Consider the following 17,248-nt stretch of genomic DNA (forward strand, 5'->3'; position numbering starts at 1 on the left):
TTGTGTATTCCAAGTGGTTAGGATAGATATATAGTTGCATTCTCTTAATGAATAGAATGATTTGTTCTAATGGTGTTTGTAAATAGGATCACAAGTCCACTTCTTGTACAGCAATTAACCACTAAGAAGAATATATGCAGCGTATTATTTGTTGAAACTGTACTTCCAATTGGATTTGAAACTGTCTCATTGCTATCTGTTTATCAATAAAACTTTGAAAAAAAATTAATTTAGCAATTTATATCCAGCAGTATTAGAGAAAAACTATAATGGGGAGGTATCAGAACACATGGGAAATATCAGAATGTGCTAACAGTAAGTGTGTTTTCATCAAATTTATGTTTCACATGACTAAGTGTATGTTTGGGAATCTAATGTAAACTACATTTATTACTACTGGACAGGGTTTAAAAAAAAACAGCTGAACCATCCAAGTGTGGAAGCCAAGAATCAGGAGCCATCAATGGACACCAATGGGCATAGATGTCAATTTTCTGGCTTACCCACAAATTCTCTCCTGATTCACATTCATAAAAGCCTTTACGTGAAAAGATACTTAAAGAATATAGAGTGAAACACCCAAAAAGCCAACCAAATGGTCAGAAAGCCAATCCAGGAATTGACTGGAACAAAGGTATACTTCCTATGGCTGATTTCTAGAAGATAAACTGAATCTCCAGATAAGGAAACAGAGGCTTGGGCTAGAATTGGCAGTGAAGTCCCTGCTTGTCTTAGGAGAGCAAGCAAGGCTGTCCCAGCAGTAGCCGTATCTTGGCTTCTCTGGAAAGGAAAGAGAGGAGGCTGTGGGGCATCCAGGTGGGCATTCACAGGTTCTTGCAGGGGACGCTGTAGCAGAAGGCAGCATAGAGCACGGAAGAACAGCAAGTTGAAGGGTCTGAATCACAAATCTGAAGTGCTTGAGCGGCGATACTGCAGACACCCAATGGCACTGTCCTCCAGCAGAAGACTGAGAAAGGGCAGCACCAGTACACCGAGCATCTTAGTGCACAAAACGGTACCAGCTCCTGGATGCTGGACACAAAGAAGGGGAAAGTGTGCAGCAGATTTTATCACGCTCATCGCCCTCCCATCTTCTCTAATGCTCTTCAATCCACACGGCGACTATGTCATGAAAACAAAACCCCTGACCCAGCGCTATCATGCCTTGAAATACACCAAGAGAAATTAAAATCAGCACACTTGAGAGATGCTTGCATGCCCTTGTTTACTGCAGCATGATCTACAAGAGCCAAATTACAGACTCAGCCTAGGTATCTATAAAGGGACGAGTGAGCAAAGAAAACGCACCACTGAGGATTATTCAGCCTAAAATAACAAAGCCATGTCATAGGAAGGGAAATACATGGACCTGGGGATTATCGTAGCAAGTGAAATAAGCCAGATCCAGAAAGACGAGAACCACATGTTTCCTCTCATGATTTAAAGGTAGAAGGGAAACTCTGAGAGAAACGGAAGAGGAGAAAGGGAGGATAACGGGGGGACAGATAAAAGTATGAAAACCTGCAGACAAAAATATGCCACAACAAATCCATTATTCTGTATAATTAATATGCACTCATTAAAAAAACCACATACACAACTAGGACACGAAGTGAGACAACCTCCCTCTAGGCCTTAAATGCAGAACAACAGGTCAGAGAGGAGGGAAACAGGGCAGGACAGCAAAAGGACAGGAAAGACCTGGGCTGTGAGTCCCTTCCCAGTCCCTATCCATGGGATGCACAGAACACAGAGTCATGTGTGTCCCCTCACAGCCAGGGCAAAGCTCCTCCCACTGGACACAGCCCTGTCCAAGCAAAAGCACCTGTCACTCACATGGTAAAAGGAGAGGGAAGGAGTCCTGGCTCATCTTCATACTGGAGAGGCTGGGCGGGCAGTACAGAGGAAAGCCCTCTGCAGCCTGGGCAGGCTCTACAGAGCTGGAGGCGCTAAGGTTTTTTCCCATCCTTTTTTTTTTTTTAAGAGAATACAAAATGGTAAAAGAAAAAAAAATTAGCATACAGAATTTCACTAAACAAAATAATAGGAATTCAACAATGGTTGATGTGTGACATAATATTATCTTCAAATTAGTTGTTTAGATTACCAGATATAAACACGCAAACTTGGAAAAAAGAAAAAACAAAATTTAAGCATTAACTTCTCCTTTCAATAGACCAGCAGAAATCAGCAGTACAATTATCCAAGCTACCGTGTGTGTGCATGTGTGCATGTGTGTGTGTGCATACATAAATGTATCTTTTTCCCTTCTTTCATTTGTCCTCGTTTTTTTCCTTCCCACTGAACAGATTCTTTCCCTTTTACAGCATCTATTGTACCTTTCAGATTTTATTTACTCTTTTAGATTCTTATACAAGTAAGTCAATACGATGTTTGCAAATGAGGGTCTGATTTATTTCACTTACCAGTATGGTCTCTACTTTCATCCATTTACCCATAAAAGCCTTGAGTTTATGTTTTTTGATAGCTGATTACTACTCCATTATGTAAAAATACATCTTTTTTTAAAAAATCCATTCCTCAGTTGATGGGCATTTGGGTTGTTTCCAAAATTTAGCTATGACAAATTACACTGCTATAAACATGGGTGTACATAAATCACCGTGGTATGATGTTTTCAGTTCATTTGGAAAAATACATAGGAGAGGAAAAGCTGGGTTGAATGGGACCCCCAATCCTAGCTTTTTGCAGCATCTTCACACTGATTTTAACAGTGTGTGGACCAGTCTGTACCACCACCCAATAGTGGAGAAGGGTTCCTTCTCCCCCATAACCCCTCCAGCATTTGTTATTGGTTGAATTCTTGATGGCAGCAATTCTTCCTGGGATGAGATGGAATCTCAACATTGTTGTAATTTGCATCTCTTAAATGACAAATGATGTTGAACTTTTTGTTCATATATTTATTTGCCCTTTGTATTTCTTCATTTGTGAAGTATATATTCATCTCAGATGTCCTAAAATTTCTGAAATGATAACAACTGAAGTAAAGAAACAACTCCATCAGGCTATAGAAGATATCAGATCAGAAATAATCTCCCAGCTAAAAAAAAAAAAAAAAAAAAAAAAAAAAAAAAAAAAAAAAAAAAGAAATGACAACAATCTTGAGAGAATTGCTCAGTACATCTAAAGAAGACATAGATAAGAAAAATATAAGGATATAGGAAAATGATGGAAACATGGAATGAACAATACAAGAAATAATTAGAATTCATGGAAGAGACTCAAACAGATATCCAGAAAATAAAGAATTCCTTTGAAACATGGCCAAACTACTTGAACAAAACTGTAAAATTTTAGACCTTGAAGATAGCATTGCAGCTAGTAATGCAAATGGAAAGATCTCTTAAAAATAAAAAGGAACCAAGAGAAAATGTAACAGCTGCAATTTTTCAAAGCATGGGAAAGAGTCCGACGTACAGATTAGCAAGGCATACAGAACTACAATTAGTCATAATCAAAATAAATTTACACCCAGACATATAAAAATCAAGATTCCTGAAAGTCAACAAAATAACAGAATATTAAAAGCTGTTAGAGAAATATAAGACTCATAGGTATCAACAAAACAGCAGGAGTCAACATAAATGACATATAAAGACTATTTGTAGAAGTAGCAGAAATTTTTCAAAGCTTGGGAAAAGAATCTGACATACAGATTAGCAAGGCATGCAGAACTACAATTAGAAATAATCAAAATAAATTTATACCCAGACACATAAAAATCAAGATCCTGGAAATTCAGCAAAATAACAATATTAAAAGCTATTAGAGAAAAGAAACAGATCACCTATAATGGCAAGCCCATCAGAATCACAGCAGGTTTCTCAACACAAGTCATCAAATCAAGAAGAGCTTAGAGAGGAGTATTTTAGATCCTAAAAGAAAACAACTTCCAACCCAGACTGATGTACCCTGAAAAACTATCTATTAAATTTAATGGAGAGATAAGATACTTCCATGACCAAAAAGTAATTCATGACCACCAAACCAACCCTACAAAGAGTACCGACAGATATTCTACAGGGAGACAAAAATGACAACTTCAAGAACAACAGCAGAATGGAGACTGAGTTTTTAAACATGATCCTGTATCTTTATTCACTGGATGAGATGGCTTCCCTCATCTTTCTTGAGACTGTGGGGAGATTTAAAAGAAGAATCATTTAAGGGAAAACATGGGAAATAATGAATAACCTTCTAAATCCTGGTCCTGGATCCCAGGCCCTGCTCCATACCAGCTATCTGGAACTGAAACTCTCTAGGTAGCAGCTTCTGCCTCTTTGCGTTAGGGACAAACACACCAATTTTATGAAAATGGAAATTAGTACTGAAGGAGGCAAAGAGCCACCAGTAAGTGGCCACTGCCACTGTGGTGGTTGTGTTGTAAAGGCTACACAGAAGAGCTTCCACAAGCTCTGGGACAGAGGTACCCTTTATCCATCAAAGACTGAAGGGTTCTGGAAGGTTAAGAAGTTGTTCTACTAGCTAGGCATGGTGGCACATGCCTGTAATTCCAGAACTTGGAAGGCTGGGGCAGAAGGACTGCTGTGAGTTTGAGGCCAGCCTCAGCTGCAAATTGAGTTCAAGACCAGTCAGAATTGCATAGTGAAACTTTGGAGGAGGAAGGGGGGAGGGGGAGGAGGAGGAGGAGGAGGAAGAGGAAGAAGAAGAAGAAGAAGAAGAAGTTGTTGTTTACACTGCCACAATGCAAATACCAAAGGAGGCAAACCAAGTTTAGCCTAGCACACATTTGTGCCCTGTGATGAAAAGGAATATTGAAGGTTCAGCAAAGAAAGGTAAAATCATTAACAAACAGGCACCTTAAAATCACAATCACTGAAGTCATTTGGCCAACTGAAAGCTCAAAATTGCATCTATCCTACCAATTCAGGCACAGAGAGGTAGATGCCTTTTAGTAGTTTCACAGTCACAAAGCCCCGTCACCATCTTAATAATGATTAGTGGTAGAAAAGGCAACAGAATAATCGCAACAGCTTCAATTCAAAATTCATTAATACTCGATGGCCAACTGAAATCATTACACTTGAGCCCTACACTTCATAAATAAGGCAACTGTCAAGCTACTTAATGCCCGTACTCTGCATTTAAAAGCTGCCTTTATGTATCAGTGGAGTCCGCTTTCCATAAACACACCCCTATGAATTTAGTGTTCACACCTGAACTCTAAAACTCTAAAAAAGTTATCCTAGGGTAATACTCATTGCACTAGGCTAACTTTGAGATGTCTGAACATGACGAACCCCGACTGCATAAAGAGCTAAATAGATGCTATTTTCTAAATATCTAGGCTTATTATTTATAAAACATCCTGGTGAGTTAGGATAAAATGGAGTGAACAAATACAGGTTTTCCTTTAATTATAGTAATGCTGGTGAATCAGACCTCAAATGCCTGGAAATTACTGCTTTCTATAACTTGTGATTTTGCTCAACTGCCACACTTAAAATTCCAAATACAGAACAAATAGTTCAACTGTCACATGTAGTCTTACATTTATCGTGGCCTTGTCATATGAATACAGAGGGTGACACTGATGTGAGATAAAGTTAATCCTGATTACCCAGTAGGTAATAGATTTTGAAAAGTACCTCTGTGGTGCCTATAACAGGATTGGTTTGTGATTTCTTGGAGGTGGGGCCTCGGATCCAGGGCTTTCGCTGTATCTAGATATAGTTCCCTCATTGGAACTGTATCTCCAATGCTTTTTAAAATTTTTTATTTCAGGGCTGGCCAGATAGTTCAGCAGATTAAAGCACCTGCTTAGGCAGAGCGCAGCAGTGGCCGGGGTCCATCCCAGGTGGGCCCTGCCATGCAGCGCTGGCCCTGCCCCCCTCAGCGGTGCGCTGAGACAGTGATTGAGAACAGGCGTGAGGGTGCGCACCTGTAACCTCAGTGCTTGGGAGGCTGAAAACAGGAGGATCACTACGAGTCCCCCTGTGTGGTGAGACGCTGTAGACACTGTACTAAATACATAAAAATAAAAATCTAAATAAATAAAAGGGCTAGGGAAATAGCTCAATCCCTGGTACCATAAAATTAATTATTTTTTTAAATTTTGAGACAGTATTTCACTGAGTTGCCATGGCTGGGTTTAAACTCGCAATCCATCCCCCTGCCTCAGCCTTCTAGATTATAGGCATGTGCCACCATAATCAGCTCTATTGATATTTATTTATTCATTTTTCTTTTTGATTTTAAAGAGAAAAAAGTACAGAATTTCAAAACAAGATAGGAAATTAACAAAGTGTTATTACATTGCATTATCTTCAAAGCAGTTGCTCAGATTACCAGATAAAGGCATGCAAAATTGGTCAATTATACATTAATTGCTCCTTTCAATGAGCCAATAGAATTTAGAAGCACAGTTATCTTAGTTATCTTGTGTATATTTTTTCCTCTTCTTTCTTTTTTCCTTTTCCCTATCCCAGCTGTTCTGTCCTTTTGAGCAGTTTCTTTCCCTTTCAAATATCTGTTGTATTTTTTCAGATTTTACTCTTTCAGTTTCTTATATTAGGAAGACGATACAATGTTTACACATGTAAGTCTGGTTTATCTCACTTATGAGTATACTCTCTATTTGCATCCATTTACCCAGGAAAGCCTCAGTCTTATCTTTCTTTATATCTTAGTAATATTCCATTGTATAAAAATATCACATCTTTTTTAATCCATTCCTCAGTTGGACATTTGGGTTGTTTTCAAGATTTAGCTATTATAAATTGTGCTGCTATAAACACGGGTGCACATATCTCACTGTGGTATGATGTTTTTAATTCTCCTGGGAAAATACCCAGCAGGAGAATAGCTGGGTCAGACAGGATTTCTAATCCTAGTTGTTGTTTTTTCTTTTTCTTTTTTTCAGAATCCTCCACTGGTACCAAGGCTGTACCAGTCTATACTCCCACCAACTTTGCTGCCACAGTCCCACTAGAATTTGTAATCGGTTGATTTCTTGATGACAGCTATTCTTCTTGGGGTGAGATAGAATCTCTGTGTTGTTTTAATTTGCATTTCTCAAATGACCAATGATGCTGAACATTTCTTCACATGTTTATTTACTGTTTGTTTGTTTGTTTGTTTGGTAGATTTTTTTGTCTTTTTAAGAAAGGGTGGTCTCTCTATACATCTCAGGGGTGGCCTTGAACTCATTTTGTAGCCCAGGCTGGTCTTGAACTCAGAACAATCCTCTGCCTCAGCTCCCAAGTGCTGGGATTACAGGTGTGTGCCACCATACACTTTTTTAAAAAAAAAATGTGCTTGTTACAGGGTCTCACTATGCAGCTTGGACTCATAGTGATCCTCGTGTTTTCAGCCTCCCCAGCGCTAAGATTACAGGTGTATGCCACTATGCACAGACTCTGTGGCCAGTTTAGCACACCCTGGAGGCAGGGCTGGCACAGCATGTGGTGCTGGGGATTGAACTGCAGTCCCTGAGCTTGCCTAAGCAGGCATTTTAGTCCACTGAGCTATCCCGCCAGCCCCACACCTAACTTCTTTGCCATTTGTATTTTTTCATCTGAGAAGTGTGTATTTATCTCAGATGCCCATTTTTGGATTAGATCTTTGAATTTAGGGGACCGGATTTTTTAAAAATTCTTTGTATTTTCTAGATAAAAGTCCTTTGAGGGACAGTTGGCTAATTCTTTTTCCCAATTTGTGGGTTTTCTTTCCATTCTGTTCATGATTATATATATATATATATATATATATATATATATAAAGACTTCTTAATAAGATCAGAACCCTTTTTTTTTTTTTTTTTGACTCTCTGAGGTATTTCCCAGGCAGTTTTGTTTTTGTTCATGAACTTTTTGCCTATATCTATGTCTTTAAGATTTCCACCTACATTTTCCTCCAGGAGATTTAGTGTTTCTGTCTTAATGTTTAAATCTTTGATCTATGTTGACTGTAGTTTAGTGTATAGTGACAGACATGGGTCTAATTTTAGCCTTGGCATGTGAAAAGCCAGTTTTTCCAGCACCATTTACTAAAGAGGCTGTCTTCCTTCCAGTGAACATGTTTAGTCCCTTTGTCAAAAATAAGGTGGCTGAGTGTGTTTGCAGTTGTGTCTCCATCTTCTAATCTGTTCCATTGATCCTCAGGTCTGTTCTTCTGCCAGTATCATGCTGATTTTATCACGATACTAAATTTATAAAAAGGAGACATTCATTAATCCTACAAGAGGCAAAATGAAATTGAGCTGGTTGCCAGTGTATCCAAAGTCAGGTAGCATGATGAAATTGTAGTCAAACAGTTTGGATTCAAATTTCCTACACACATAACCTCAGACAAGCACTTTACCCTTCTGTCTTGGTCTTCTAATCATTGTTAAAAGAAAAAAATGAGACAACATGTAATACTCAGTACATGGTAAGAACACAATGAGTGATAATTATTATATTGGTAACTGGGGAGAGAAGTTTAGATCACAGCCTCTTTTCTCACATACTAGGTCTCTAAACTGATTTCCTTTTAACTAACTTGTGAGTTGAATTAGCATTCCTTGTTCCTCCCACATAAGACAGTGACAAATAGCCAGTCCATAAAAAACTCTCATGGCTCCCCGCTTAATTTCTTGATAGCTTATACATTTTTATTCCTAATGGTAGAATTATATACTTTCCCCAAATAGGTTGTTCGTTTCCAAGTTGATGTCAGTTGACTTGTTGCTGTAACTACCTAATTTATTGAATACTGCCACAGATGATGAAATAGGAGAGCAACAAAACAGGGCTGTTTCTATTGCAAACACTAGCAGGAATCCCTTGCAAGTACTGATAAAGAACACTGCTAATGTTTTTCTCTGGCGTGAGCCTCATATAGATGAGCCCACAGTACAGGACAGCCAAGAAACCATGACCGTAGAATTGCTCTCAGCATTCTTTTCACATATCTTTAATTGCTTATTCTATGTTTTTTTTTTAAATGCAACCAGAGAGTGTAGGCATATTCTATGTGTAGTTTATGCAAGAAGGAAAACAGGCATGCTAATCAGTATATACACATTACTAAAAAGAACCTGTGGCATTACTTCAAAAGATTGGCAAAAAAAAAAAAAAAAAGGTCAAGGCCATAGATTCTATGTTTAAGTAAGCCGTAAGATGTGTGTGTATCTTTTAAAATGAAACCACCTGCAACTGACTTGACAGAGTAAACAAATTATCAAGTGAAACAGGGCAACAGGTGCGGCAGGCCGGAGAGACTAACCAGTGATTACTTATATTACTTACATTTGAGTTTTAAAAATGTAAGAGTCACATGGGAAAAGAAGGGTGCAGCTTCTGGTGGAGATTCACAGCTAGTTAAAGTCCCCCCAGAAAAATCACTCTGGTGCTAGACTGTTAACCCAACCTTAATAATGACTTTATTTAAGTTAACAATTCTTTCCTTCTGCATTTTGTTCTGTGTTGGACTGAGTTCCTGAACAACTGCTGTGTGTGAGGCAGAGTGAAGAAGTTCTCTGTCACGAGCCTACTACATCTCCACATCGGTGATACCATTTGAAGAGAAGACTGAAGACCCACCTCACCTCATGGCCTAGTTCACAACAGCCAGTGAAGACTGTGGTGGTACAAAGGCAACCGATCAGCGTCTTTTGGGATCAGGTTAGACTATCAGCAACAACTCAAAACACACTTTTCTCTAGATCAGGGGTTGACAAACTATGGCGCAGCTTTGGATAAAGTCTTCCTGCAGCACAGCCACACTCAGTTCTTAGGTACTAGCTCTCACAGAGGGGCTCAGGCCCTGAGAGAAAGACTTGAATACGTGTGACAGAAACTTCATGGCCCAGAAATCCTCACATCTGCACTGTTCGGTTCTTTGGTAGCCATCGTGGCTTTCCCTTCTCTGCCAGAAAAGTACAGTGCTAGTGATTATCGAGCCCTGCACTCATGGTGCAATATTTTTGCTTAATAGCTGGGTTGATAGGAAGCACTAGCAACAATCTTTGCAAGTACATTTTTACAAACAGGTTCTGACAGTCTTTTCCCTACTGCTTCCTGTACTGCATACTTAACAAATGCTAAAGGTGACCATGGAGGCTTTTGAAAACCCCTACATGCACAGTCATATATGGGACTCAGTTCTGTTTGGAGGGACGCACTACAATTTAGAATTGCAAACATAAAAGAAACTGCCTCTTAGGGAATATTTTTTTTAAAAGACCTTAAAAGACCTGATTCTTCATTATTCCCAAAGCAGCTTTCAACGTTTTACTCTGTATTTAACCAAAGTTCCTACAAGACTATTTAAAAAAAAACCTATAGCCACTGTGAAAATGAGTTAAAATAATAGTTTCTGCAAAATACTTTAAGTGCCACGGCATTCATCCTTTTGAATTGGGTTAGGAAGCACTGTAATTTGGTCTGTCAGCACCAACGTCAGCATACAACAGGCCCAGAACAGTGTGTGTTGGCTCTAAGTTTTAGGGGATAGATAAAGACAACAGAGCAGCCTTAATGGAGTCAGCCTCCACACTCTTATAAGAAGTTAACCTAGACCAGTGATGGTGAACCTATGACATGCACGCCGCAGCAGGCTGTTTGTATCATTAGAAGCTCTAAAAGCTTCGCCATCCCTGCTCTAGACCTTGTCAAATGACACCATCATAGAGAGAACTCTAATAGCTTGAAAGATAGCCCCAAACAAGAAGTGCAGACTCCACATGTAATGCTTATGCCTATTGTATGTATATAACACATGGCAGTGAGGGCTATGATAAAATTCATTTCATACATAAAAGCAGTTGGGTGTTTCCCCTTGAAGAGGTATTAGAGAGGACAGGGCTCATGCTGAAACCAAAATGTCCCAAGTACCTAATTTTTTCCTACGAAACCAACAGATAAATCTAGACATCTCCCAGCCCTCATAATCACCCCACTGTATCACCACAGGCTGGTGGGGCTGAGGAGAGGACACAGAGTTAGTCATTAGCTTTCGAAAAAGAAGAAAAACCCAAAGAAGACCCCTCTTCCTAGATTAAAGTAACAAGGACTTGAGATAGCACTAAAGAGAGTCATGCTTGCAGGAAAAGCATGTGCTTCAGGGGGGCGTCAGCCCAGACCCTAGGATAGAGCACTGGGGCAGTCGGGGACCACGACTGGAGGAGGGGGTCCTGACTTCACCATGGTAACCACGAGGTAACCTCAGCCTACCACATGGCCTTGAGTGAGGGCGCTTGACCAGAGTCCCTGAGAGTAGCTCACTGGCCTCTCAGTCACCGCTGCCTGCCTTGTGAAGAGGAGGATGCCCAAAAGTACCTCAGGAGGAAAGTTAATGGAGGTAAGATTGATATAGCTTCATCAGAAAAGGCACTTGTTGGTCCACATGAAGTGGAAGCTACCATTCTTGGAGAAAAGGGGTGATCCCATGTGAGGAGAACAAAAAGAATGAATGTCAAGAAATTATTGTCCCGCAGAGTCTCAATGCCAACAGACATAACATCCTTGGCATGGAAGGTGGCTGAGGGATGAAAATTTATTCATCCCTCAAAACAAAATGAATGGAAAAGGAAAACAAAATAGAAAAGAAAAAATGGAAACACAGCTTTTGTAAATAAGGAGGGGAAGAGGAGTTGAAGGGAGGGGCGGAGAATGGGGAAAGAATCGAGTTATGTCATGCACAGGTATAAACTCCCTGACGTGTATACTAAAATTTACCAATTAACTTAATTAATTAAAAAAGTGAAATGAAGTAGAACAATTGTTGCACTATCTATAGAACCACTGTGATTACTATCAGGAAAGGAAAAAAGAAAACTCAAGCAGACCTAAAGGTCCACCTCCTTTTGAGGGAGCTAAGTTTGAAGAAGCATCAGTCACAGGGTGAATACACTGAGTTTCATCGTATGCAAATAATTCTGGCAGGGTTCAGGGCTCTGCCTTGACCCTACAGCTTGTGCAAAATCCTGGTAACTTCCATGAATTTCAGTTGAATCAGACTAACGTTGACACACTAGCGGAAGTCCTGAGAGAGGGAGGACTAGACGCAAAGTGTGGACTTAGCTACAAATGCAATTTGCACTTTTCTTTTTTTTTGCTCTTCTACTATTTCTGTCTCCTAGACTAATCACTTACTCTAACTCTAGAGCTCTGCAGATGCACATCATTGATCATGAGTTAAAAAGACAAAAGCTTTGGCAAGAAGAACTTCCCGCAAAGAAGAACAGTTCATGCTTAATTGCTTGATCAATTTTGCACGCCTGTATCCGGCAATCAGAACTACTTTGGAGATAACAATATGCAATGTAACGACGATTGTTAATTTCCTATTAAAAAAAGGGGGGGGCGTTGATGAAAACCAAACTCTGAAAAAGCATTACGGGGAAATTCTTTTTAAAAAATACTATAGGGGTGTGGGAACGCAAGAACAGGTACTCCAGTTGCTTTTTATTTGCTTCTCAATCTGGCCGAGCCTATTTGTACAGAATTACAGAGGAAGAAGAATATAACTCATGTACTGGTGAAGGCACTTGACAGGAGCGATTTTGAGCTGCTCAGTATAGTTGAAACATTCTTAAAGAAACTCAGCATATTTACGGAGAATAAAAAAGATACTGCGAAATGAATATTGTTAAAAATGATAGAAATGATATCATGTGAGCATAAAGATTTAGTATTACTTGCCAGCTTTTACTACCTGTCCTTTGACATAGGAGTGAAATAAGTTGGACCTGTCCCAAAACTCACTGCACTCCTAGGCAACAAAAACTATAAACAAAAAGCAGTATGTGCGCTTGAGCACACAATCGTGGATGACAGCTTTAAACCAATGTTTGTGTACACGACAGTACAACACAGGCAGCCAGGACACCTATGAATACTAAGGTGAATAAACTGATTTGGAGCTTACTTCTCCCTGCCATGAATCTTGCTACTAATGAGCAGAATGTATAGCTCATCTGTGAAGAAAACAGTCTGAAGATGCTCTGGAAAGGGGCTCTGAAGTTCAGGGATCCACTGTCAATGAAAATGATTTGAGACCAGGGAGATAGCTCAGTAGGATAAGTACCTGCCTGGAAAATGATTTGAAACATTTCCCAGCATGGCAGATCAACTAAGAATCTGTTTATTGATTATGTTGGGGACCTTGAGGTGCAGATTTCTAGAAAAGCGAAAGACTTTGTGGCCGTATGTTTGCGAATGCTGCCAATCCTGACCATTTCAGGCTTGGCCTGGGAGCCAGTTCTTAAGGAGTGTAAGTTGCTTCCACACCGCCAAGGATAAGCTAAAACCTGGTACTGCTCAAGACCTCGTTTTACAAGTGATGCCAGAGATTGCGATTGTACCTGTGGATGCCTCCTCAGCTAGAATGCTGGCTCTATCTGGAATAATTGTCGCCCTTTTAAAATTTCTGAATGCTTAATGAGAAGATGATGAATTTGTGTGTCAGATACTCCATGCCTTCTACCTGATGGTTTTTCATCAAGCCACCAGAGATGTCAAAATCCAGGAAACGCAGACTCTGGGCTATCTCATAGATCTGGTGCATGATAAGAATAATAAAATTCAAAAGGTCCACCATAATAACTAGACACCACAGCAGAATATGATGAACAATGGGGTAAGAAAATTCAGAGGAAAAGTTTCTCTAACATAACACTTGGTGGCTGCAGTTTCTAGAAAGTTGCCAGATGGAGGAGAATAAGCAGCCCTAGGATGGTGAAGATCGAAATAAGCCACACAGCACGAAGGAGACCCTCTCAAAGACCTGACCTTTTCTAGAGCTCAGATGGATTAACTGCCCCGGAAGCCACAAATCCAGATTACTTCAGTGATCCTCACCTTCACAACTGAGATGTAGTTGGACAGCATCCAGTTCCTGGCAAATAAAAAGTCTTCCAAGCAGGGGGAAGAAGAAGGGGAAAGAGGAAGAGGAGGATGACTAGAAGGACCTGCTCCAATTGTCACCTCTACTAGGGCACTCCGTAGGTGCAACCACAGCATGCAGCTCTGTTGTCCCCGCACCCCAGGACAGTGGTGGTGAGCCTATGGCACACATACTGTAGCAGGCTGCTTTAATCACTAAAAGCTCTCAAAGGTTCGCCATCACCACACTAGGCCTCAGTCACAGTTCTAAGTTATCTCCTTATCAGGACAAGCAGGAAATGACAAGAGCAGGCCCTTCCAGAGCCTGGCCATGGGCCACCATCTTTTCTTCAGCACTCTGACCACAAGGAAGCATCCGCCAGCCAGCATGAACCAACCAAGCCCACCACACCGTGCCAGGCTGTCTGGACTTGGAATCGGCCCTGCTGAGCCTCACAATTCATCAGGAAGCACAAAGCGAGATTCGGACCCTTGCGCTCTAACGTTCCACCAGTTCTGTGGTGACTCACTGGCCAGTTTCCAGACTGAAAGCTTCTTCTCTGGAGAGGTGCAAAGCAGTGGATCTACACACAGAACTCCCTTCTCCCTCCGAGCCCCAGCCTCGTCTGATTCTCTCAGTTGGCTCCTTTCCTTCCCTGAGGAACCAGATCACATGATCTCTGCTTCTCTCTGCACTGGCTTTCCTGGCCCTGTGCACACCCAGCTGGCCCAGATACCCACAGGGAACTGCCGACTCCATGATAAGACACACACAGATTTGGAGGCCAAACAGAAATATGCATGATTGCAGATGATCTAGTTCCAGCAAATTCCTTTTGTCTACGTCTGACACAGAATGGGCACTGAGTGGTTATGAAAACCTAAACACACACATATCCTGCACCCCGAAAAGGTCTGCTATGTTAGAAAACAGCACACACCTGACAGACAGAGGAAGGGGTATGTAGAGTGGGAGCTGAATATTGAAATTAGCGTAGAAAACCTCCCCAAATCCCAAACCGGTACACCTTGCTGGAAGGGCCAACAAGGCAGCTAGAGAGCAACGAGGTCCACGAGAACACCGTCTGCAAGAGAAGCATGCGTGGCCAGAGGCACACACGTAGGGGCTGCCAGAGAACAGCGAAGCAGCAGGGTGGGACCACCAAGGAGACGACACAGGAGACAACTCTACAAACTCATTTCTATCTGCCCCGCTCTCCTAGAAGTACAGAAAGTAACCATGGGTCCATCCCAACAGCGTCAGCATGGGTCCAGCTGCTCCCTATATCCTCAAGGACTGCTTCTTTCAGAACACTCTCAAGGCCAGGCCCTCAAGGCCCAGCTGTGAACAGATGTGCCCTTTGTCTTTTAGACGCTCTCTACTTAGATATTCCACTGTAATGAACCTCACCTTCTACAAGGACTCAGAGACAAGAACAATGGAATAAACATAGAGCAACTGCTATACTTCTTAGCACATACATACACTCTCTCCTTTTATAAAACCACATTCAAGAATCAGTGTTATTTGCCTTATTCTATCAATAAATTTTGACTTCCATCAGAACACCTTGCATGCATCAATAAAGCGCAACATTTACGCGGCCCTTATGCAGTCAGTCCCCCAGCACCATCTGGACAAGTCCTACCCCAGGCCTACCACCTGGAGAACTCACTGTCCCTCACAGGAGTTCTGTTTCCAATTACAGGTCCCACCAAGGCCAAGGCTCATGTACTAAGCAGTGCTCTGCACATTCAAAATCGCTGTAAGCACTGCTGGGACCCGGCAGAGCGCTCTGCTGGGAGCTTTCCAAGTGAAGCATCTGACCGTGGGAGGCCAGGAGCACAGAGTTTCCAGACAGGTCATCACAGGGGATGTTGGGCCAGCAGGGAGACGAACAAGAAGAAAATACCTGGCTATGCAAGGTTCAGCGCGGCAGGAGGGGAAGGGCAGCACCAACTTCACTAGCAAGAAGTGCTTGGCTGTGCTCTCTATGGCTGCTTTTGTGATCACACCAGTGCTAACTACCCAATATGCTGCCCCCACTCTTCCATTTCTACAATTGCTGCATAGATCAGTTAAAAATGGGTTCACTGCAAACAAAAATGAGAAAAATGTTGCTCTGACTTCATTCCAAGGAATCGAAAAAAGAATGAATGTTGATCTAATCTCTGTCCTCAGTTCACTCCGTGATTCTCCACAGTGGTTTGTAATTTCCTTCTCCATCAAAAGCTCGCATGACACTGCTAAGTGGAACAAGGTCCCTGGCATTTTCGTCCAAAGTCTTGAAAGTTAAAGTGAACAACCACCTCAGCTGCTGCATGTGATGTCTCCCACTGCACTGCAGGGGGATGACTTTCATCAGGGGGAAAGGGTGACCTAGTTCATCTTTTATTCAAATCTGCTAGAAAACCAGAATTTTGTTTTTATCACCAAGTATATTACTGAACTCAGCTCCCTTCCCCTTCACTATTTTCTAGTCTTGTACTTAGTGATTTGTTATGCAGGTTAACAAAAAGTAGAAGCAACAATGCCAAGCACTGTGCATGTAAGGATGAGCACACGCCACGCACAGGGGAAGAAAATCGTAACTCAGTGAGAAGATGAACACCACAGTTTCTGGGTGAGGCGGGTGAGGCGGGTGAGGCATGCAGGCCAGAAGGACTCTTCTCAAGCTGATTAGTCAGCTCTGTCACAGACGCTCCTGGGGTGGGTTTTACTGGGATTTTGAATAAGACAAGGCATACAGCAGCATTATATTAACAGAGGGTAGTAAATCACAATTATTTTCTATTCGTGTCATTACATTGTGCATCCTCTTGAGTGTATTTATTACAAACACACAGAGAATCTGAAAGTATTTTACAGTGAATGCCCGCATAGCCGCGACCTCAAGCCTGTCCTTAGCCTTCTGCTGTGCTTACTCCCTCTCACCCCTAGCCAGCCTTCGCTCCATCTGCTAACGCATCTTATTTTAGATAAAGTACAGACCTCTCTATACTTCACCCCTAAGCACTTAAACATGCATATCCCTTCTACAGTTGAATATCTGTTTATGATTTGAGTAAAGCAAAATGTGCACATCGAAAAATGCATGAATCCTAGGAGTATCAGTTATTGAGTTTTGACATAGTATTTACTCTTAGGAAAAGTTTCTGTCACTCAGCAAAAGAATGCTATGCATACCTCTTTATTATTGAGTAGTAGTCCACTAGGCAAATACCATGGTTTGTTAACCATTCCTCCATTGATGGACATCTGTGTTTCTAGTTTTTTATTACAAAGTTGCTATAATTTATGGAAAATTATTTTGTGGACATAGGACATAATTTTATGGGTATAATTATTTTATCTGTCAGGTAAATGTTGAAGAATAAAACTGTTGGGTCATTAG

The 17,248-nt window shown here is 41.1% G+C and overlaps 1 protein-coding gene and 1 pseudogene across 1 annotated transcript in view; one reads left to right on the forward strand and one right to left on the reverse strand.

Moving 5' to 3' along the window:
* Positions 1 to 17,248, reverse strand: part of Cacna1d (calcium voltage-gated channel subunit alpha1 D) — a 342,405-nt gene that overhangs the window by 171,722 nt on the left and 153,435 nt on the right. The gene's annotated exons all lie outside the window — the stretch shown is intronic.
* On the forward strand, positions 11,374 to 13,877 carry LOC111816868 (annotated as a pseudogene).

The sequence above is a fragment of the Octodon degus genome, unplaced genomic scaffold, assembly GCF_000260255.1.
Source record: "Octodon degus isolate 3935 unplaced genomic scaffold, OctDeg1.0 scaffold00043, whole genome shotgun sequence".
Taxonomy (NCBI): domain Eukaryota; kingdom Metazoa; phylum Chordata; class Mammalia; order Rodentia; family Octodontidae; genus Octodon; species Octodon degus.